Source organism: Macaca thibetana, chromosome 3, assembly GCF_024542745.1.
Source record: "Macaca thibetana thibetana isolate TM-01 chromosome 3, ASM2454274v1, whole genome shotgun sequence".
Lineage (NCBI taxonomy): Eukaryota > Metazoa > Chordata > Mammalia > Primates > Cercopithecidae > Macaca > Macaca thibetana.
In genome coordinates, this window is record NC_065580.1 from 138,579,109 (window position 1) to 138,600,518 (window position 21,410).

General features: G+C 48.8%; 2 protein-coding genes across 5 annotated transcripts in view; one reads left to right on the top strand and one right to left on the bottom strand.

The window, feature by feature from the left end:
- The window catches only part of TMEM120A (transmembrane protein 120A), a 436,474-nt gene that overhangs the window by 355,255 nt on the left and 59,809 nt on the right, over nucleotides 1-21,410 (bottom strand). The gene's annotated exons all lie outside the window — the stretch shown is intronic.
- The window catches only part of DTX2 (deltex E3 ubiquitin ligase 2), a 47,272-nt gene continuing 42,908 nt past the window's right edge, over nucleotides 17,047-21,410 (top strand). For 2 of the 4 annotated variants that reach the window (XM_050783710.1, XM_050783715.1), the window contains exons 1-2: nucleotides 17,082-17,228; nucleotides 18,913-19,085. The gene's annotated coding sequence lies outside the window, so the exon portion shown is untranslated. Of the gene's footprint in view, nucleotides 17,229-18,912; nucleotides 19,086-21,410 lie in introns of all 4 variants that reach the window. The other 2 variants (XM_050783713.1, XM_050783711.1) reach the window with 2 other exon arrangements.

A 21,410-nucleotide genomic window follows, 5' to 3' on the forward strand; every position in this document is an offset into this window, starting at 1 on the left:
TGCTTGAACCTGAGAGAGACAGAGGTTTTAGGGAGCCGAGATCGTGCCACTGCACTCCAGCCTGAGCAACAGAACAAGACTCCATCTCAAAAAAAAAAAAAAAAAAAAAAAAAAAAAAAAAAAAAGTCCCCAGGTGATTTGAGTGGTTAAGGTTAAGTCCCTGAGCCAGGGACTTGCGACACAAAGGGATTGTTGCAGGTGAGCCACTCGCGGCCCAAGCAGGTTGTGGTGTGATCTGTCTGTAGGGGAGTAGCAGGCTGGGGTTCAAAAAAGGTCAGATATGGTGGCTCAGGCCTGTAATTTGGGCCAGCACTTTGGGAGACCAAAGTGGGAGGATGGCTTGAGCCTAGGAGTTCAAGACCAGCCTGAGCAACATGGTGAGACCCCCATCTCTACAAAATACAAAAATTAGCCGAGCACAGTGGTACATGCCTGTAGTCCCAACTGCTTGGGAAGCTGAGGCTGGAGGATTACTTGAGCCCAGGAATTCGAGGCTGCAGTGAGCTGTGCTCACTGCCCAGGTCCCAGCCTTGCTGCCTCCTGCTGTACTCTAGCCAGAGTGACAGAGCAAGACCCTCTCAAAAAATAAAATTGCCTAGGGGTTGGGGAGGTGGGCTTCCTGGAGGTGGTGATCCAGAAGCAAATCCTCAACCATGGGGAAGTGGGTGTGGTGGCTCACACCTGTAATCTCAGCATTTTAGGAGGCCGAGGCAGGTGGATCACTTGAGGCCAGAAGTTCAAGACCAGCCTGGCCAACATAGCAAAACCTGTCTCTACTAAAAATATAAAAATTAGCAGGGTGTGTGGTGAGTGCCTGTAGTCTCAGCCACTGGGGAGGCTGAGGCAGGAGAATCACTTGAATCCAGGAGGCAGAGGTTGCAGTGAGCCAAGATCATGCCACTGCACTCCAGTCTGGGTGTTGCAATGTGACTATCTCAAAAAGGGGGGAGGGGAGAGAAAGGGGGAGAATCTGTACCCTGAGGGCATGGAAGGCCTCAATGCCTAGTAAAGAGTGGGGCCTGGCCTGGAGAGGGAGGCCTCATGGGCTGGATAAGGGAGATGCTGGCCCATCTGGGCACGCATGTGCCGGTAGGCTTTCCCTGTCGAGATGATCAACTGGAAAGGCAGAGAATGTGGCCTGGAGGCTCGGAAACATCCTTGAAGCCATATCCCCAGGTCCTAGTCCTAACTGCCACTCTTTTCTTTTTTTGAAATGGGGTCTTGCTGTGTTGCTCAGGCTGGACTCCAACTTCTGGACTCAAGCGTTCCTCCTGCCTCAACTGCCCAAGCAGCCACAAACCACACCTGGCCTCTTCCTGCCACTTCTAGCTTGGCAGGTGGCTTCATCTGTATACGGGGATGACATGACTGCTTGGGGGAATGAGTTGAGCCCTTGGTGGAATCATGGTTCACGCAAGAGGTCTCCGGCAAAACGCTCCAGGCTTGGAGTCCACTGGGTGCTTCTACCCCTGACAATCCGTTTACTTACCACCACCCTCTGTTCAGACAGGGAAGTTCTTTCCATCAGGATTATAGCAAGGATTGGTCTTCATGGCACCCTTGGCATCCGAGCACGTGTTGTTGGAGCTGTTCTATGAGCCAGGACACACCAGGGAACAGTTCCCGCAATAAACACACGTCTCTTCCTCGTACTCAAGTTCTTTGGGGTTGCAACATTCTGAGAGCTTGTCCTTCATTCAACTTCTGTCCTCAGCAGAAAGAGGAAGTGGCTGTGTCAGGGGAGGGGAGGAGTTATGACTAAGATGTGACCCTGAGTGTCAGCTCCCCGCCAGCTCCAGATGGGCCTCAGCAGGATAGTTTCCCTGGGCCTTTGCCAGGAGCCACGGCCTCCAGCAGCAATGTCAGAGGGCGTGGCCTACCTGCCTCCTAGGGGAACTAGACTAGAAATGAAAGGTTGTGGAAAACCACTAAGGATTCTCTTGACTCCATTGCTTAGTCCTCCTCTTTCCCTAAAGTTTCCAGAAACTTCCTATTGCACTGGAAAACCTCTGTAAACCAACACTTTGGGTGTGGGTTTATTTTTTGAGATGGGGTCTCACTCTGCTGCCCAGGCTGGAGTGCAGTGGCGCCATCATAACTCACTACAGCCTTGACTTCTCTGCCTCAAACCATCCTCCCACCTCAGCCTCCCAAGTAGCTGGGATTACAGGGGCATGCCACTATGCCCGGCTAATTTTATTTTATTTTTTTAGTACTGATGGGGTTTCAGCATGTTGACCAGGCTGGTCTTGAACTCCTGACCTCAAGTGCTCCTCCTGCCTCGGCCTACCAAGTTGTTGGGATTACAGGTGTGAGCCACCGCGCCCAGCCAGTTCTCATTCTTAATTAGAGATTGTAGCCAGACATTAGAGAAAACTAGAAGAATCCAGAATCTAATCCAGTCTACAGGTAGATAAATAACTCAAACAGTGAACATTACTATAATAACAGGTAAACTATCATTTTTCTATTGAAACATAATTTTTCTCCCTAGAGTCACCTTGAACTGACCTTGTGATTCGCTCCCCTTGGTCTCCCAAAGTGCTGGAATTACAGGCATGAGCCACCATGCCTGGCCCTCCTTTTTTTTTGAGACAAAATCTCACTCTGTCACCCAGGCTGGAGTGCAGTGGTACAATCTCGGCTTACAGCAACCTCCACCTCCCAGGTTCAAATGATTCTCCTGACTCAGCCTCCCTAGTAGCTGGGATTCCAGGCACATGCCCAACGCGCCAGGCTAATTTTTGTATTTTCGGTAGAGACAGGGTTTCGCCATGTTGGCCAGAATGGTCTTGAACTCCTGATCTCAAGTGATCTGCCTGCCTCGGCTTCCCAAAGTTCTGGGATTATAGGTGTGAGCCACTGTGCCTGGACAGAGAACAGATTCTTACTGAACCTATGCAAATAACCATGTTGCTGTAAAAATAAGAATAATCATAAATTGCTTCTAAATTCTGGCGGGTTCAGGTAGAGAAGAAAAGCAAATATTTTCATTTTTGTTTTCAAAAGTACTTTACCAAATTACTATAAATTATACAAAGCTTAAAAGAAAAAAGTTTCCTTAAATCTGGAAAACAATATTAAAAGAACCCGCAATGTTTGACATAAAGCAGACTTAAAAATCCATAATTCAGCAGGGTCTAGTGGCTCCCACCTGTAACACAGCACTTTGGGAGGCTGAGGTGGGAGGATCGATTGAGCTCAGGAATTCAAGGCTGCTGCAAGCCATGATCACACCACTGCACTTCACCTGGGTGACACAGCAAGACCCTGCCGTGAAAAAAAAAAAAAAAAACAACGGCCTGGTTTGGTGGCTCACGCTTGTAATCCCAGTACTTTGGGAAGCCTAGGCAGGCAGATCACCTTAGGTCAGGAGTTCGAGACCAGCCTGCCCAACATGGAGAAACCCCCTCTGTACTAAAAATACAAAATTAGCGGGGCATGGTGGCACATGCCTGTAATCCCAGCTACTAGGGAGACTAAGTCAGGAGAATCGCTTGAACCTGGGAGGCAGAGGTTGCAATGAGCCGAAATCGCACCATTGCACTCCAGCCTGGGCAACAAGAACGAAACTCCATCTTAAAAAAAAAATAATCGGCCGGGCACGGTGGCTCAAGCCTGTAATCCCAGCACTTTGGGAGGCCGAGACGGGCGGATCATGAGGTCAGGAGATCGAGACCATCCTGGCTAACACGGTGAAACCCAGTCTCTACTAAAAAATACAAAAAACTAGCCGGGCGAGGTGGCGGATGCCTGTAGTCCCAGCTACTCGGGAGGCTGAGACGGGAGAATGGCGTAAACCCAGTGGCGGAGCTTGCAGTGAGCTGAGATCCGGCCACTGCACTCCAGCCTGGGCGACAGAGCGAGACACTGTCACAAAAAAAAATAAAAATAAAAATAATCAACTGGGCATGGTGGCGGGTGCCTGTGATCCCAGCTACTTGGGAGGCTGAGGCAGGGGAATTGCTTGAACCTGGCAGGCGGAGGTTGAGATCACACCACTGCACTCCAGCCTGGGCGACAGAGTGAGACCCCATCTCAAAAAAAAAAAAAAAAGATTCATAATTCTTTTTCATCAGTTCATTCAGTCTTGTAAGTAATTCTTGCTCTGATCTGTATTAGCAATTTCACAAACCCATCAGTTTCTTCATTCGAGTTTTGGAATTTTTTTTTTTTTGACAGAGTTTCGCTTTTATTGCCCAGGCTGGAGTGCAATGGCACAATCTCAGCTCACCGCAACCTCGGCCTCCCGGGTTCAAGTGATTCTCCTGCCTCAGACTCCCGAGTAGATGGGATTACAGGCATGTGCTACCACGCCCAGCTAAATTTGTGTGTGTGTGTGTGTGTTTTAGTAGAGACGGGTTTTCTCCATGTTAGTCAGGCTGGTCTCGAACTCCCAACCTCAGGTGATCCGCCCACCTTGGACTCCCAAAGTGCTGGGATTACAGGCGTGAGCCACGGTGCCTGGCCAAGTTTTGGAAATTTAGTTCAATAGTGTGAACTCACAGTTATTAGAAACCCATACTTGTCAGACTTCATTCTTTCCATGAAGCTCCTTGAAGACATAACTCCCTGGGATTATAATTGCCGGCAAGAAGCTTTCAGAAAGACATTAGACTAAGGCAATTAAGTGTGGACATGAAGACTTCAAGTGGCCATGGCCAAAACCTGGTCTGAGTCCATCATAATGATGACATAATTGACAAGAATGTTATTTGTGAACCAAAATTGACTGATACATCAGATTTCTAGATATGTTTTATAATTTTTGAATATATTAATAACATACCCATATAAATATATCTCAAGGTGAAATATTTATTTATTTATTTATTTTTTGAGATGGAGTCTTGCTCTGTCGCCCAGGCTGGAGTGCAGTGGCCGGATCTCAGCTCACTCCAAGCTCTGCCTCCCAGGTTCAGGCCATTCTCCTGCCTCAGCCTCCTGAGTAGCTGGGACTACAGGCGCCCGCCACCTCGCCCGGCTAGTTTTTTTGTATTTTTTAGTAGAGACGGGGTTTCACCGTGTTAGCCAGGATGGTCTCAATCTCCTGACCTCGTGATCCACCCGTCTCGGCCTCCCAAAGTGCTGGGATTACAGGCTTGAGCCACCGCGCCCGGCCAAGGTGAAATATTTCTTATTTTGCCAATCCTTCTCTTATAATTTATTTTATTTATTTATTTATTTGAGACAGAGTCTCACTCTGTTGCGCAGGCTGGAGTGCAGTGGTGTAATCTCTGCTCACTGCAAGCTCCACCTCCCAGGTTCACACCATTCTCCTGCCTCAGCCTCCCAAGTAGCTGGGACTACAGGCGCCTGCCACCACACCTGGCTAATTTTTTGTATTTTTAGTAGAGACGGGATTTCGCCATGTTAGCCAGGATGGTCTCAAACTCCTGACCTTGTGATCCGCCCGCCTCGGCCTCCCAAAGTGCTGAGATTACAGGCGTGAGCCACCATGCCCAGCCTTATTTTTTATTTTATTTTTACATTTTTAAAATTTTTTGGCTGGGCGCAGTGGCTCATTCCTGTAATCCCAGCACTTTGGGAGGCCGAGGCGGGTGGATCACCTGAGGTCAGGACTTTAAGACCAGCCTGGCCAACATGGCAAAACCCCGTCTCTACTAAAAGTACAAAAATTAGCCGGGTGTGGTGGTGCGTGCCTGTAATCCCAGCTACTGAGGAGGCTGAGGCAGGAGAATCACTTGAACCAGGGAGATGGAGCTTGCATTGAGCCGAGATGGCACCACTGCACTCCAGCCTGGCCCACAACAGCCAGACTCCGTCTCAAAAATAAATAAATAAATAAAAATTTTTTTGTAGATACGGGGGTCTCGATATTTTGCCCAGGCTGGTCTCAAACTCCTGGGCTCAAGCAATCTTCCTGCCTTGGCCTCCTAGTGTTGGGATTACAGGCATTAGCCACTGTGCCCAGCCTCATATAAATTAATATATCAGATAGGCCCAATTGGTTTAATATTTCTTTTTTTGCAGATCCTTTGAGAGGTTCAGGAGTCCTCCTGAACTAACATCCTAAAGTTAGTTTGAGGTCAAAAATGCTTAATTTTGATTTTTTTTTTTTTTTTTTTTTGAGACGGGGTCTCGCTCTGTCACCCAGATTGGAGTGCAGTGGCCGGATCTCAGCTCACTGCAAGCTCCATCTCCCGGGTTCACGCCATTCTCCTGCCTCAGCCTCCCGAGTAGCTGGGACTACAGGCACCCGCCACCTCGCCCAGCTAGTTTTTTGTATTTTTTTTTTAGTAGAGACGGGGTTTCACCGTGTTAGCCAGGATGGTCTCGATCTCCTGACCTCGTGATCCACCCGTCTCGGCCTCCCAAAGTGCTGGGATTACAGGCTTGAGCCACCGCGCCCGGCTTTTTTTTTTTTTTTTTTTTGAGATAGGGTCTTACTCTGTCACCCTGGCTGGAGTGCATGGACGCAAGCATAGCTCACTGCAGCCTCGAACTCTTGGAGCAAGTAATTGTCCCACCTTAGCTGCCACAGTAGCTGGTTCTACAGGTATGTGCCACCATGTGCAGCTAATTTTATTTACTTCTTGTAGAGATGGGATCTTGTTATATTGCCCTGGTGGGTCTCAAACTCCTGGGCTCAAGCAATCCTCCTGCCTCAGCCTCCCAAAGTGTTGGGAGTATAGGCGTGTGCTACTGTGTCTGCCTTAATTGTGATTTTTGAAAAGTTTGTCAAATATCAAAGTTTTAAAACGCTTGATCAAAGTAGGATCACAGGTCATTGTGAAATAAAACCAAAGTGAGAAAAGATTTCAAAGACACAAAGCACAATAAATACTTTTTTTTTTTTTTGAGGAGAGTCTTGCTCTGCTACCCTTGCTGGAGTGCAGTAGTGTGATCTCGGCTCACTGCAACCTCTGCCTCCTGGGCTCAAGCAATTCTCCTGCCTCAGCCTCCCAAGTAGCTGGGATTACAGGTGCTCACCACCACACCGGCTAATTTTTGTATTTTAAGGAGAGACGGAGTTTCAGCATGTTGGCCAGGTTGGTCTCGAACTCTTGACCTCAGGTAATCTGCCCGTCTTGGCCTCACAAAGTGCTGGGAGTACAGGCGTGAGCCACCGTGCCTGGCCAATATTCTTGATGAAACAGAGATTCTCTGTTTCCTAGGCCAGTTACCTAAAAGGTAAAGAAAAGTCTTTTTTTTTTTTTTTTTTTTTTTTTGAGACGGAGTCTCGCTCTGTCACCCAGGCTGGAGTGCAGTGACCGGATCTCAGCTCACTGCAAGCTCCGCCTCCCAGGTTTACACCATTCTCCAATTTTCTTGTAAAGGGCAGATCAATGGTCCACAAAAACCCTGTGGTTCCAACATAGGGGCCCAAATTGTGGTCTTGAATCCATCAGTGTACTTTTGATATTAATGCTCAGTTTTAAGCCTAGGCAACATGGGAAGACCTCACCACTACTAAAAGTAAAAATTAGCCAGGTGTGGTGGTGCACACCTGTAGTCCTATCTTCTTGGGAGGCTGAAGTGGGAGAATCACTTGAGCCCAGGAGATTAAGGCTACAGTGAGCTATGATCATGCAACTGCACTCCAGCCTGGGTGACAGAGCAAGACCCTGCCTCAAAAAACAAACTTCAATTTTGGGCCGGGCACAGTAGCTCACATGTAATCCCAGCACTTTGGGAGGCCAAGGCAGGCAGATTACAAGGTCAGGAGTTTGAGACCAGCCTGACCGACACGGTGAGACCCCATCTCTACTAAAAATACAAAAATTAGCCGGGTCTGGTGGTGCACACCTGTGATCCCAGCTACTCAGGAGGTTAAGGCAGGAGAATCACTTGAACTGGGGAGGCGGGGGTTGCAGTGAGCCGAGATCACGCCACTTCAATCCAGCCTGAGCAACGGAGCAAAAGTGTCTCAAAAAAAGTAAATAAATTTAAAAAAAGAAAAGAAAGTTCAATTTTTAGTAAATCTTATAAATATTTATGGCTTTTTTTTTTTTTTTTTTTTGAGACCAAGTCTCACTGTGTCACCCAGGCTAGTGCAATGGTGCAATTTTGGCTCACCACAACTTCTGCCTCCCAGGTTCAAGCGATTCTCCTGCCTCAACCTCCCGAGTAGGTGGATTACAGGTGCGCACCACTGCACCTGGCTAATTTTTGTATTTTTAGTAGAGATGGGGTTTCACCATGTTGGCCAGGCTGGTCTCGAACTCCTGACCTCAGGTGATCCACCCGCCTTGGCCTCCCAAAGTGCTGGGATTACAGGCATGAGTCATCACGCCCGGCCAAAAATCTTATAAATAATCCCCTTCTAATTTCAGCCAGCTTAATCACACACAAAATTCCTTTCATGAGATTAATCTTCCACAAACCTACAACTTCCTTAAACCTTCAATTTTCTCCTATACATCTTTTTTTATATTAGCAATCTACTTTAGGACAGAAATTTACTTTCCTTTCCTCTTGATTTTGGCCAAAGTCTTCTCTTATGCAAAATGAAAAATTACTCTCTTTTCAACTTTCTTTACCAAAAATATATCCTCATACTTATAACTTTTCTTCACATCTCTCCTACTTACTGGTCTTCTTCCCACCTTGTTTCTATTTCCTTCCTAAATCCACATTTTGAAACAATCTTTAAATAACCCCCAAGTTAAACAAAATTGCTCTTATTTAACAAAAAAAAACTTATCTGAAAAAACCTAGCACAGTCACCAAGCGTGCTTTTCTTTTCTTTTCTTTCTTTCTTTTTTTTTTGGAGGTGGATTCTTGCCCTTGTTGGCCATGCCGGAGTGCAAATGTCGCAATCCTGGCTCACTGCAACCTCCGCCTCCCGGGTTTCAAGCGATTCTCCTGCCTCAGCCTGCCGAGTAGCTGGGATTACAGGTGCGTACCATCACGCCTGGCTAATTTTTGTATTTTTAGTAGAGATGGGGGTTTTGCCATGTTGGTCAGGCTGGTCTTGAACTTCTGACCTCAGGTGATCCACCCACCTCAGCCTCCCAAAGTGTTCGGATTACAGGTGTGAGCCACTGCACCAGGCTTGATCCCTTTTCTTGAACAATCTATATATCCCAAACCAATGCATCAGAATATTCATTTACAATGAGAATGAAACTATCCCCACAGGAGTGACAAGAACTGTGTGCTGGGTTCTGGACAGAAACAGAGTTATAATTAAGCATTAATCAGGCTGCATTTTGGCCCACTTCCTTGTTGCTAAAAGTCAGGTGGCACTAGTTCCTGACCATTGCATACCATTGTTCCTGTAGATAAGATTTCTGACATTAGAGTCATAAGACTGTTTTAAGAATTTATTTGAGGATCTCCTGGGGCTGTATCACAGGGGGAAAAGTGAAATAAAAAAAAAGAATCAATTCGGGCTGAGCACAGTGGCTTAACCTGTAATCCAAGCACTTTGGGAGGCTGAGGTGGAGGGATCTCTTGAGCCCAAGAGTTAGAGACCAGCCTGGCTAACATAGTGAAACCCCATCTCTACCAAACAAAATATAAAAATTAGCCAGGCATGGTGGTGAGTGCCTGTAGTCCCAGTTACTCCAGAGGCTGAGGCGGGAGGATCATTTGAGCCCAGGAGTTGGAGGCTGCAGTGAGATATGATCCAGCCACTGCAAGACCCCCTTTCAAAAAGAAAAAAAAAAAGGAATTTATATTAAAAAAAAAAAAAAAAGGCCTGAGTTTGGATGCAGTGGCTCAAGCCTATAATCCCAGCACTCTTAAGAGGCTGAGGTGGGAAGATCTCTTGAGCCCAGGAGTTCCAGGCTGCAGTGAGCCGTGATCACATCACTGCACTCTAGCCTGGACAACAGAGTGAGATCTTGTCTGTAAAACAAAACAAAACTAAACTAAACTTGAGAATGATGGTGTTACAGGAAAGGGGTCCCTACCCAGACCCCAAGTGAGGGTTCTTGGATCTCACGCAAGAAATAATTCAGGGCAAGTCCGTAAAGTGAAAGTAAGTTTATTAAGAAAGTAGAGGAATAAGGGAATGGCCATTCCATAGACAGAGCAGCCCCGACGGTGGCTAGTTGCCCATTTTTATGGTTATTTCTTGATGATATGCTACACAAGGGGTGGATTATTCATGCTCCCCTTTTTAGACCATATAGGGTAATTTCCTGACGTTGCCGTGGCATTTGTAAACTGTCGTGGTGCTGGTGGGAGCATAGCAGTGAGGACAACCAGAGGTCACTTTCGTCGCCATCTTGGGTTTGGTGGGTTTTAACCGGTTTCTTCACTGCAACCTGTTTTATTTATTTATTTATTATTTATTTATTTATTTTATTTATTTATTTTTGAGATGGAGTCTTGCTTTGTTGCCCAGGCTGGAGTGCAGTGGCAAGATCTCGGCTCACTGCAAGCTCCACCTCCTAGGTTCAGGCCATTCTCCTGCCTCAGCCTCCCGAGCAGCTGGGACTACAGGTGCATGCCACCTTATCCAGCTAATTTTTTGTATTTTTAGTAGAGACGAGGTTTCACCGTGTTAGCCAGGATGGTCTCGATTTTCTGACCTCGTGACCCGCCCGCCTCAACCTCCCAAAGTGTTGGGCTTACAGGCGTGAGCCACTGCGCCCGGCCATCACTGCAACCTGTTTTATCAGTGAGGTCTATATCTTGAGCCAACTTCCTATCTCATTCTGTGACTTAGAATGCCTTAACCATCTGAGAATGCAGCCCAGTAGGTCTCAGCCTCATTTTATCCAGCCCCTATTCAAAATGGAGTTGCTCTGGTTCACCCGCCTCTGACAATAGCAGGAGGAGTTAAAAAAAAAAAAGAAAAAAGAAAAAAGAAATTCTTTAACTCCACTCCAGGTGGCATTTCTTAGTGCCTCTGAAGGTTCTGATCCTAGAACCAGCCCCCAGCTCGCCCAGAGCAAGAGAAGATCATGAAAATCCAAGTAAAAGCAAGACACTGGGTTCCAGCATCAATGCTAAGGGCTAGAGCATTTGCTGGTGTTTTGCTTGGAAAGGCAGAATTTGGTTGTCTAGTGCCTCCACTAATTGGCCTCCATCTGACACCCTAGAGGGATGGTCTGATTAGAAGCCACAGCTGCTTTGCTCATTATTTCTGATGAATGGACATCACCTGGTGTCTCCGATGATGGCCCCTGCTCAGGACCCAGGTGTGACCTGCACAACAAAGAAAAGCAAGATGGCTTTGCAGCCAACATGGCGAAACCCCATCTCTATTAAAACTACAAAAAAAGGCCGGGCCCGGTGGCTCACGCCTGTAATCCCAGCACTTTGGGAGGCCGAGGCGGGCGGATCACAAGGTCAAGAGATCGAGACCACGGTGAAACCCCGTCTCTACTAAAAATACAAAAAATTAGCCGGGTGCGGTGGCGGGCGCCTATAGTCCCAGCTACTCGGGAGGCTGAGGCAGGAGAATGGCCTGAACCCAGGAGACGGAGCTTGCAGTGAGCCGAGATCGTGCCACAGCACTCCAGCCTGGGGGACAGAGCGAGACTCTGTCTCAAAAAAAAAAAAAAAAAAAAAAAAAACAAAAAAAAAAAAAAAAAAATTAGCCAGGTGTGGTGGCAGGTGCCTGTAATCCCAGCTACTCAGGAGGCTGAGGCAGGAGAATCACTTGAACCTAGGAGGCGGAGGTTGCAGTGAGCCAAGATCACGCCCCTGCACTCCAGCCTTGGCGACACAGAGAGACTTTGTCTCAAAAAAAAAAAAAAAAGAAAAAGAAAAAAAAAAAAAAAGGGTGCTTTACAGCCCTGTGGAGTAAACCAGTCTTCCCAGTCTTCCCCAGAGAATTATCTTATGTAAGTCCCAGCCCCTTGGAACATGTTTTGAAAGGGCTCACCCTGCTGGGCACGGTGACTCACACCTGTAATCCCAGCACTTTGGGAGGCTGAGGCAGGCGGATCACCTGAGGTCAGAAGTTCAAGACCAGCCTGGCCAATATGGCGAAACCCCATCTCTACTCAAAACACAAAAATTAGCCGGGCGTGGTGGCACGTGCCTGTAATCCCAGCTACTTGGGAAGCTGAGGCAGGATAATCACTTGAATATGGGAGGTAGAGGTTGCAGTGAGCCAGGATCACACCACTGTACCCCAGCCTGGGCAAGAAGAGTGAAACCTCATCTCAAAAACCAAATAAAAGGCTCATCCTTTTCACCGGTTCCCTTGTGGCAAATCTAAAGTAAGGTACACGTGCTCGCCGTTCATTCATCAACTGGTGGAAAAGTTCCAATAGTTTGCAAACACGCTCTACCCGTGCCCCGCCCCCACTTGTTCTGTTTTGTTTTGTTTTTTTTTTTGAGACAGGATGTCACCCTGTCACCCAGGCTGGAGCACAGTAGTGTCATCATAGCTCACTGCATCCTGGACCTCCTGGGCTCAAGTGATCCTCCTGCCTCATCCTCCCAAGTAGCTGGAACCACAGGGGTATCCCACAACACCTGGCTAATTTTTTTGTTTTTTGTAGAGATGGGGTCTTGCCTTGTCGCCCAGGCTGGTCTCACACTCCTGAGCTCAAGCTCCGAGTGTGACCTCCCCAGGTGCTGGGATTATGGGTATTAGAATCTAAATTTCTTTGCTCAACACCACTCCCCATTGTGTGGCCAACAGTCACATTCTTTCTTGGGCCACGTCATTCATTTTCAGTTGCTTCAGAGCGCTGGTGGCCTGGGTGTGTTGAATAAACCTCAGCCTTTGAGGAGTTTAAAAAAAAAAAAAAAAGACACCATCTCTAGGCAGAAAATTTCAGACAAAGAGCTCCTGCCAGGAACACTTCCTGCTGCTGCTCCTACCACTGCCCCTTAGGCTGTGGACCTTTATGCAAGAATGCCAGTGGTAAACTGCCCTACTGTGTGTGTTGTGGGGAGTGGGGATACTGCCAGAGAGGAAAGAGCCTTATTTCATTTCATTTTATATTTTATTTTATTTTATTTATTTTAGAGACTGAGTCTCACTCTGTCGCCCAGGCTGGAGTGTAATGGTGCGATCTTGGCTCACTGCAACCTCTGCCTCCCGGGTTCAAGAGATTCTCCTGCCTCAGCCTCCCCAGTAGCTGGGATTACAGGCATGCACCACCACGCCTGGCTAATTTTTGTATTTTTAGTAGAGACGGGGTTTCCCCATGTTGGTCAGGCTGGTCTCGAACTCCCGACCTTCGGTGATCCTCCCACCTTGGCCTCCCAAAGTGCTGGGATCAGAGGCATGAGCCACCGCCCCAGGCCGACAACCCTCTCTAAATCTTTAAGAATTCAGTCAGGCGCGGTGGGTGGCTCACGCCTGTAATCTCAGCACTTTGGGAGGCTGAGGCAAGAGGAATGCTTGAGCCCAGGAGTTTGAGACCAACTTGGGCAACATGGTAAGGCCCTGTCTCAACAAAAAATACAAAAATCAGCCGGGCATGGTGGTGCACACTTGTTGTCCCAGCTACTCAGGAGGCTGAGGCAGGAAGATCACTTGAACCCAGGAGGTCGAGGCTGCAGTGAGCTATGATCATGCCACTGTACTCCAGCCTGGGAGACACTGTATCAAAAAATAAATAAATAAAATCTTTAAAAATTCTTCAGCTTATCCCCCTACCTTCTGAGGGCTTCTTGGGTCTCTTCCCAGAAACTTTCTTCTTTATTGTATGCAATTGTTTAAAAAACACAAATGGGTGCATATTCCTATATTCTCTACCCTCTATTTTGAAAGTTCCTTTTTTTTTTTGAGACCGAGTCTCACTGTGTCAACCAGGCTAGTGCAATGGTGTAATTTTGGCTCACTACAACCTCTGCCTCCCAGGTTCAAGTGATTCTCCTATCTCAGCCTCCTGAGTAGGTGTATTACAGGTGTGCACCACCGCACCTGGCTAATTTTTGTATTTTTAGTAGAGACAGGTTTCACCATGTTGGCCAGACTGGTCTCGAACCCCTGACCTCGGGTGATCCGCCTGCCTCCGCTTCCCAAAGTGCTGGGATTACAGGCATGAGCCACCTTGCCTTGCTCAAAGTTCCTTTTTGGCTTAACTATAGATCTAGGGCACTGTGAGTCTTCCTCATTCCTTCTAGGGCTGCCTAGTGCTCTGGGGTTATTTAACCAGCCCCCTCCTGCCAGGCAGTTCTTTTGTCTCTGATCCTTTGCTACATATATTAGTTTCAAGTTCACTTTGCAAGTGGCCAAGCCTGTTTCCCTCATTTCCAGGTTCCCAGGGGGCAGACACCCTGCTGCAATTTCAGAAGTCAGCACACTCTTCTCTCTCCTGTCAAAGATATAAAAGTCCATGCCCCCCACTCTCCCTCTTGATACTGCCCTATTTTATTTCTTTTCACAACCAGAACTCTTTATTTTGCCCAAATAAAAATAGTCCGTCTTTTCAGGTTATAAAAATGGAACTCTGGCCGGATGCAGTGGCCCTCACCTGTAATCCCAGCACTTTGGAAGGCTGAGGCGGGCAGATTACCTGAGGTCAGATTTTTATTTTATTTTCCTTTTTTTTTTTTTGGGATGGAGTTTCACTTTTGTTGTCCAGACTGAAGTGAAATGGCGCCATCTCGGCTCACTGCAACCTCCGCCTCCAAGGTTCAAGTGATTCTCCTGCCTCACCTCCCGGGTAGCTGGGATTATAGGCATGTGTCACCACACTCAGCTAATTTTTGTATATATATATATATGTTTTGAGACGGAGTCTTGCTCTGTCACCCAGGCTGGAGTGCAATGGCATGATCTCAGCTCACTGCAAACTCTGCCTCCCCAGTTCAAGCAATTCTTCTGCCTCAGCCTCCCGAGTAACCCTGATAAAGGATCAATGACCTTAGGATAATGTCATTCCAGGTAAGTATCTCTAACTGGGTGCATGGTCCTCCAAGATTCACAGAAACTTGATCCCACTGAAACTGTATACATAATATTCAGCATATGTAGTATGTGCACACATGTGTGAACACTCACATTATCTAAAGTTCATCACAATCTTACCCTGGCTTCTCCCCATACTCCTCAGATCCTGCCATAGCCTAGTGCATTTTCTCCTTCCTCACTCCCTTCCCTCCATGTGTCCCCTGTCCTGGCCACCAGGAACGTTGGGCTGCCTCCAGAGTGCATGAGGCACTTTCACATCTCTCTTGCTTTACAAGAGCTTGCCTGTGCTCCAACTGGCAAATTTCTCTATGGACTGAAAAACCCACATAGCCTTTATCTGTCTTGTGATGTCTTCTCCCCACTCCCAAGTTAGGCGTATCCTTCTGTGCCCTCCTTTATCCAAACATTTTCCCCACTATATTGTAATTGTATGTTTAAGTGCCTAACTTTCCAACTAGATACGAAGCTTTCCCAGGAGAGAAACCAACCTAGCCTGCTTGCTTGCCTGCTTGCCTGCCTGCCTGCCTGCCTTCCTTCCTTCCTTCCTTCCTTCCTTCCTTCCTTCCTTCCTTCCTTCCTTCCTTCCTTCCTTCCTTCCTCCTTCTCTCTCTCTCTCTCTCTCTCTCTCTCTCTCTCTCTCTCTCTTTTTTTTCCTTCCTCTCTCTCTCTTTCTTTCTTTCTTCCTTTTTTCAGACAGATTCCTGCTCTGTCGCCCAGGCTGGAGTTCAGTGGCGGGATCTCGGCTCACTGCAACCTCCGCCTCCGGGGTTCAAGTGATTCTCCTGTCTCAGTCTCCCGAGTAGCTGGGATTACAGGCGCGCGCCATTACACCGAGTTAATGTTTGTATTTTTAGTAGAGATGGGGTTTCACCATGTTGGCCAGGATGGTCTCAATCTCTTTTTTTTTTTTTTTTTTTTTTTGAGGCGGAGTCTCACTCTGTCGCCCAGGTTGGAGTGCAGTGGCCGGATCTCAGCTCACTGCAAGCTCCACCTCCCGGGTTCACGCCATTCTCCTGCCTCAGACTCCCGAGTAGCTGGGACTATAGGCGCCCGCCACCTCGCCCGCCTAGTTTTTTGTATTTTTTAGTAGAGACGGGGTTTCACCGTGTTAGCCAGGATGGTCTCGATCTCCTGACCTCGTGATCCGCCAGTCTCGGCCTCCCAAAGTGCTGGGATTACAGGCTTGAGCCACCGCGCCCGGCCGGATGGTCTCAATCTCTTGACCTCGTGATCTGGCCCCAGCGGCCTCCTAAAGTGCTGGTATTACAGGCGTGAGCCACCGCGCCCGGCGAGAAACCTTTTCTTTTCTTTTTCTATTTTCCTCCTCCTCCTCCTCCTCCTCCTCCTCCTCCTCCTCCTCCTCCTCCTCCTCCTCCTCCTCCTCCTCCTCCTCCCCCCCCTCCTCCTCCTCCTCCTTCTCCTTCTTCTTCTTCTCCTCCTCCTCCTGAGAGGGATTCCTTCTCTGTCGCCCAGGCTAGAGTGCCATGGCGCGATCTTAGCTCACTGCAACCTACACCTCCAGGGTTCAAGTGATTGTCTTGCCTCAGCCTGCAGAGTAGCTGGGATTACAGGCACAAGCCACCACGCCTGGCTAATTTTTTTGGGGATTTTTAGTAGAGACGGGATTTTGCCAAGAATAGCCAGGCTGGTCTAGAACCTGACCTCAGGTGATCCGCCGGCCTTCGCCTGCCAAAGTGCAGGGATTACAGGCATCGGCCTCTGCGCCCAGCCGAGAAACCATTTCTGATTCACTTATTCACTCCCACACTCCCACTACACAGTAGCAAAATAAATAAATAAATATTACAAATAAATAAAAAAGGAAAGAAAGAACAAAAAAGAAAAGAAAAAGACAAAAATTTAAATTTAAAAAGGCTGTGCTCGATGGCTCACACTTGCAATCCCAGTGCTTTGGGAGGCTGAAGCAAGAGGATCGCTTGAGGCCAGGAGTTTGAGATTGACCTGAGCAACATGGCAGCGCTGCAAGACCCCCATTTGTACAAAAAGAAAAATAAAATTAATTTTAAAAACAAAAAAGGGAAACACAGTAGCACATGACCTGGCACCATGTATGTACTAGTAAAAACTAGTTAAAATTAAGTCAGTAATTACTGAAGGAATAAGTCAATGAGTGAACAGGTGAAGGAAGAAAACAGACACCGGAGCAGGTGCGCCTTGGGTTGAGCCCCGAGCCCCGAGCCCCGCCTCCCGCCCGCCCCCTGGGCCCCACCGGGACTACATTTCCCAGAAGGCCGCACGCCCCGGGCATGCGCAGCGGCGCGCTCGGAAGCTGCGACGCTGAGTTTCACTCTGGCTGCCTTCTCCTGAGAGTCGGACCCACAGCCAGAGCCCTGCCCAGGCCGTTCCGGAGCTGCAGCCTGAGCGCGGTGGTGCCCTCCGTCCCGTCCCCTCGTCCTCCTCAGCCTTGGTGAGAGGGCGGGCAGGCCACCTGCGCGTCGCTAGGGTTGCGGTCCCGGGGGCGTGGGGTGGCGCGGGGAGCTGGAGCCTAGCTGGGACCGGAAGGGGGCGGGCGTGGGTGTGAGGGGGGGCGACGGCGACACCCGGGGGTCCCGGGAGATCTGGGGTGTCGGGGCTATCGGTCTCCGGGATCAAGGTCCTGAGGGCGGGAGTTGGGGGACTTGGGAGGCGCCGGGAGCTTTGGACGGGACAGGGTGCCAGGTGCGAGAGAGGACGTTCGGGTGAAGGCTGAGGGACTCGCAGGCGGAGGGGCGCCGCTCCCGGGAGTCCGGGTCGCTCGGGAGGAGCGCACCCCTTCCCAAAGTACCCGGAGGAGGCGGTGACGAGATTGCCACTGGCTCCCTGACGAGGGGTGGGTCCTGCTGGGGTCTACCCCCAGGTGAAGGGACTCACTGGGCCATGGGTTGTACTTTGGAGGAGTTTGCTTCCTAACTCTGCTTCCCTGCTCTCCTGTGGGGAGCCTTCCCGGGAGTTCCTGGGGCCCTGGGTCACTTTTTGGGGTCCTTAAGGGGTGCCGAAAAAGATTTAGAACTCGGTTCCCTTTTCTGGAGCTGCGCTTTCATCGCGACTGTCTCAGCCAGCTGCCCTCCTCCTCCAAGCTGGCTCCACTTCTCTAAGCGCCAACAGCGATGGAAATAAATAGCATGTGTACAGACGTCTGGACCCTTGAGAAACTCAGAATATTTCTGCATGCCCTCCTAGCTCCTCTAGCGCTCTAGAAGGTAGACTTTCTGGTGGCCACCATCCGGGCTTACTTAAGCCATCTGGATAGCAAGCCCTCTGATTCGGTTGCTCTGTGACCTTAAATATTTACCGTCTCTGGTGTGTTGATTTCCTGGATGCTTAGCTGCCAGACTGGCTTATGAAGTCCTTTTAGGGCTTTCTGTGGAAAAAGCTCAGGCCAGGCACGGTGGTTCATGCCTGTAATCCCAGCCCTTTGGGCCGCCGAGGTGGAAGGATCACTTGAGTCCAGGAATTTGAGACAAGCCTGGGAAACAAGAAGATTCCTGAGATCACTGTCTCTGTAAAAAATCAGATGGGCGTGTTGGTGGGTGCCTGTAGTCCCAGCTACTTGGGAGGCTGAGGCAGGAGGATCGCTTGAGCCCAGGAGCTGGAGGCTGCAGTGAGCTATGGTCACACCACTGCACTCCAGCATGGGCGACAGAGGGAGACCCTGTCTCAAAAAACAAACAAAAAAACAAACTTTTTTTTTTTCTTTTTTTAAAGAAAAGGGCTCATAGCCAGGTGTGGTGACGCATGCCTATAATCTCAGCTACTCAGGAGGCTGAGGCAGGAGAGTTGCTTGAAACTGGGAGGCGAAGGCTGCAGTGAGCCAAGATCATGCCACTGTACTCCAGTTTGGGTGACAGAGCAAGACTCCGTCTCCAAAAAATAATAATAATAAAAAACTTTTAAAAAGGGCTCAGGGTTTTGTTTGCTTGTTGTTTTTTTCAACTATCTCCTTGATTGTTAAGTGGGTGGACGAAGACTATTGTACTTTCTGCTCCGCCCAGGCTATTGGAAAATAAATCTGGTGATTTTCAGTCCCCAGGCACAGCACACGGATCCAACATCTGTACCTTTGTTTTTTACTAACTGCTGTTTAATTTAAAACCTGATCATCTTCTTCCTAGTTGGCAAAGGTGCCTTGGAATTTGTGTCGCTGAGTCAGCAAGCTTTCAGATTTGCCCGGTTTTTGTTGTTTGTGGTTTGTATCAAGATGGGAACTCAAACAAGTCATTCTTCCTAAGGAGCTGGTGTCTTCATCCAGAAGGGACGGTTTGTGCCAGCTCTCCAGAGAGAAAAGGTGAGAGCCATGGGGACTTGACCTTGCTGCCTTCTCTATCTAGTGCAGAGAAGGTGAGGATTGGGGAGGGTGGAATTTGAGGTCTGCAGGATAAACGTGCGCCCTGGAAGTTGACTGTTGATTGCCACCTGTCTCAAATAAATTGCAGTGGCGTCTTGCCAGCTGCTTCTCCTGTTTCACTAACTAGTCTTAGAAGATGCTTTCCACTTTAAGACGTGCTTTATGGGATGGAAGACACAAGTCACGATTTCTGCATTTGAACTGGCAGTTTTCATTTCTTTTGTTGCATAAACCTTTACTGGGTGCCAGACAAGATCTCTGTCTTTTGGGAGCGCATTGTTTGGTGGAAAAGACAAACCAGAGTCAGTGACAAAGTATTGTCAGTGTGACATATACTGAGCTGGGGAAAGCACAAGGCCCTCCTACCCACATCCAGAAAGGGGAGGGCTAGAGGGAGGTCAGGAAGGCTCCTGGAAGGTGGTAGTTGAGGGGGGTTGTGAAGGAGGAGTAGGACTTAGAAAGTGGGGCACAGTCGTCTGGGAGAGGAGTCAGCGTTTGCAAAGTCATGAAGCTACCGGGACACAGCTGGGCTACTGTAAGTAGCTTAGTATGTGGTAGAGGAAGCTGGAAAAGCAGGCAGAGGGCTGAGCAGGGAGGGTTATGTGGGCCATGCCAAGACTCGGGAGCGGAAGGATTTTAGGAGATTTCCATGAGGGGTATTTTATTTATTATTTTTTTGAGTTGGGGTCTGCTGCTGCCGCCCGGGCTGGAGTGCGGTGGAGTGATCATGGTTCACCATAGCCTCAAATTCCTGGGCTCCAGAGTGGCTGAGGTGCCTACCACCATACCCGACTAATGTTTTATCTAGAGACAGTGTCTCTGTATGTTGTCCAGGCTGGTCTCTAACCCCTGGCCTCAAGTGATCCTCCCATCTCAGCCTCTCAAAGTGCTGGGACTACAGGCCTGAGCCACTGTGCCTGGCCTCGTGAGGGACATTTCAAAGGAGCACACTGGAGCGTGTGGAATGGGTTAGACTGGATTATTCACTTTGTGACAGTCTTCTTACACCATGCCAGCTGCTTCATGGGGAGAGGCAGATAAGTGGTTTTGCCCTCGGTTGCTCATAGTCTAGTCGAAGAGATAAAGTGAACATAGAGAACTGATAAGGAAGTTGATAAGAGGGTGTTTTCTTTCATTCGTTTTGTTGTTATTTTGTTTTGCTTGTTTACTTTTTGAGACAGAGTCTCACTCCGTCACCCAGGCTGGAGTGCAGTGGTGCCACCTCAGCTCACTGCAGCTTCGCCTCCCAGGCTCGAGATTCTCGTGCCTCAGCTTCCCGAGTAGCTGGGATTACAGGTGCACACCTTGACGCCTGGCTAATTTAGAGGGTGTTTGCTTTCTGCTGGGCACATCCAGGCATCGTGGAAAGTGCTGTTTAAATTGGGCCATAAAGGGGTGGGTAAGGTCAGGACAGGGGACCAAGTAGGTGGGATTCAGGGCGGAGCAGAGTCATGGGGGTGGGGACACCCTGGTGCAGATGGGAGTAGTAGATTAAACTACTCTGGATCACTTACACTCTGGAGGGGGATTGTGGTGGGGGAGGTATACATGAGGGGGGATGGAAGGGAAGGGCACCAGCAAATATTGTTGATAGCAAGGGAGGGGCCGTATTGTGATCGACTTTGACTATCAGCCTAAGGAATTTGAATTTCATTCTAGAGATCCAGGGGAGGTGTGTAAAAAACAAGATCAGAATGGTAGTTCAGGAAGCTTAATCTTGTCACCCGCCCCGCCCCCCCGCCTTCTATCTGAGATGTATGAGAGGGAGAAAGCAGAGTTGGAGAAGCCGTTTGGGAGGGAGCGCTTGTCTGTTTGTTTTGAGATGGAGTCTAGCTCTATTACCCAGGCTGGAGTGCAGTGGCGTAATCTCAGCTCTGCAACCTCCACCTCCCGCGTTCAAGTGATTCTCCTGCCTCAGCTTCCCGAGTAGCTAGGACTACAAGCACCTGCCACCACGCCTGGCTGATTTTTGTATTTTTAGTAGAGATTGGGTTTCCCTGTGTTGACCAGGCTGGTGTCGAACTCCTGATCTCAGGTGATCCACCTACTGTGACCTCCCAAAGTGTTGGGATTACAGGCGTGAGCCACTGCACCTGGCGAGGAGGGAGTATTTATTAAAGTGAGAGGCATAAGGGTCCCGGCCAGGTGTTAGCAGGGGGCTTCAGAGTTGAGGGCAGGCAGCTGCTAGGCCTGGGGGAGCGGGCTGAGGAGGACTGAGAGTCTGAGATTTTTCTCTTGGCCGCCTGGGGAAATCCAGGGGGAAAA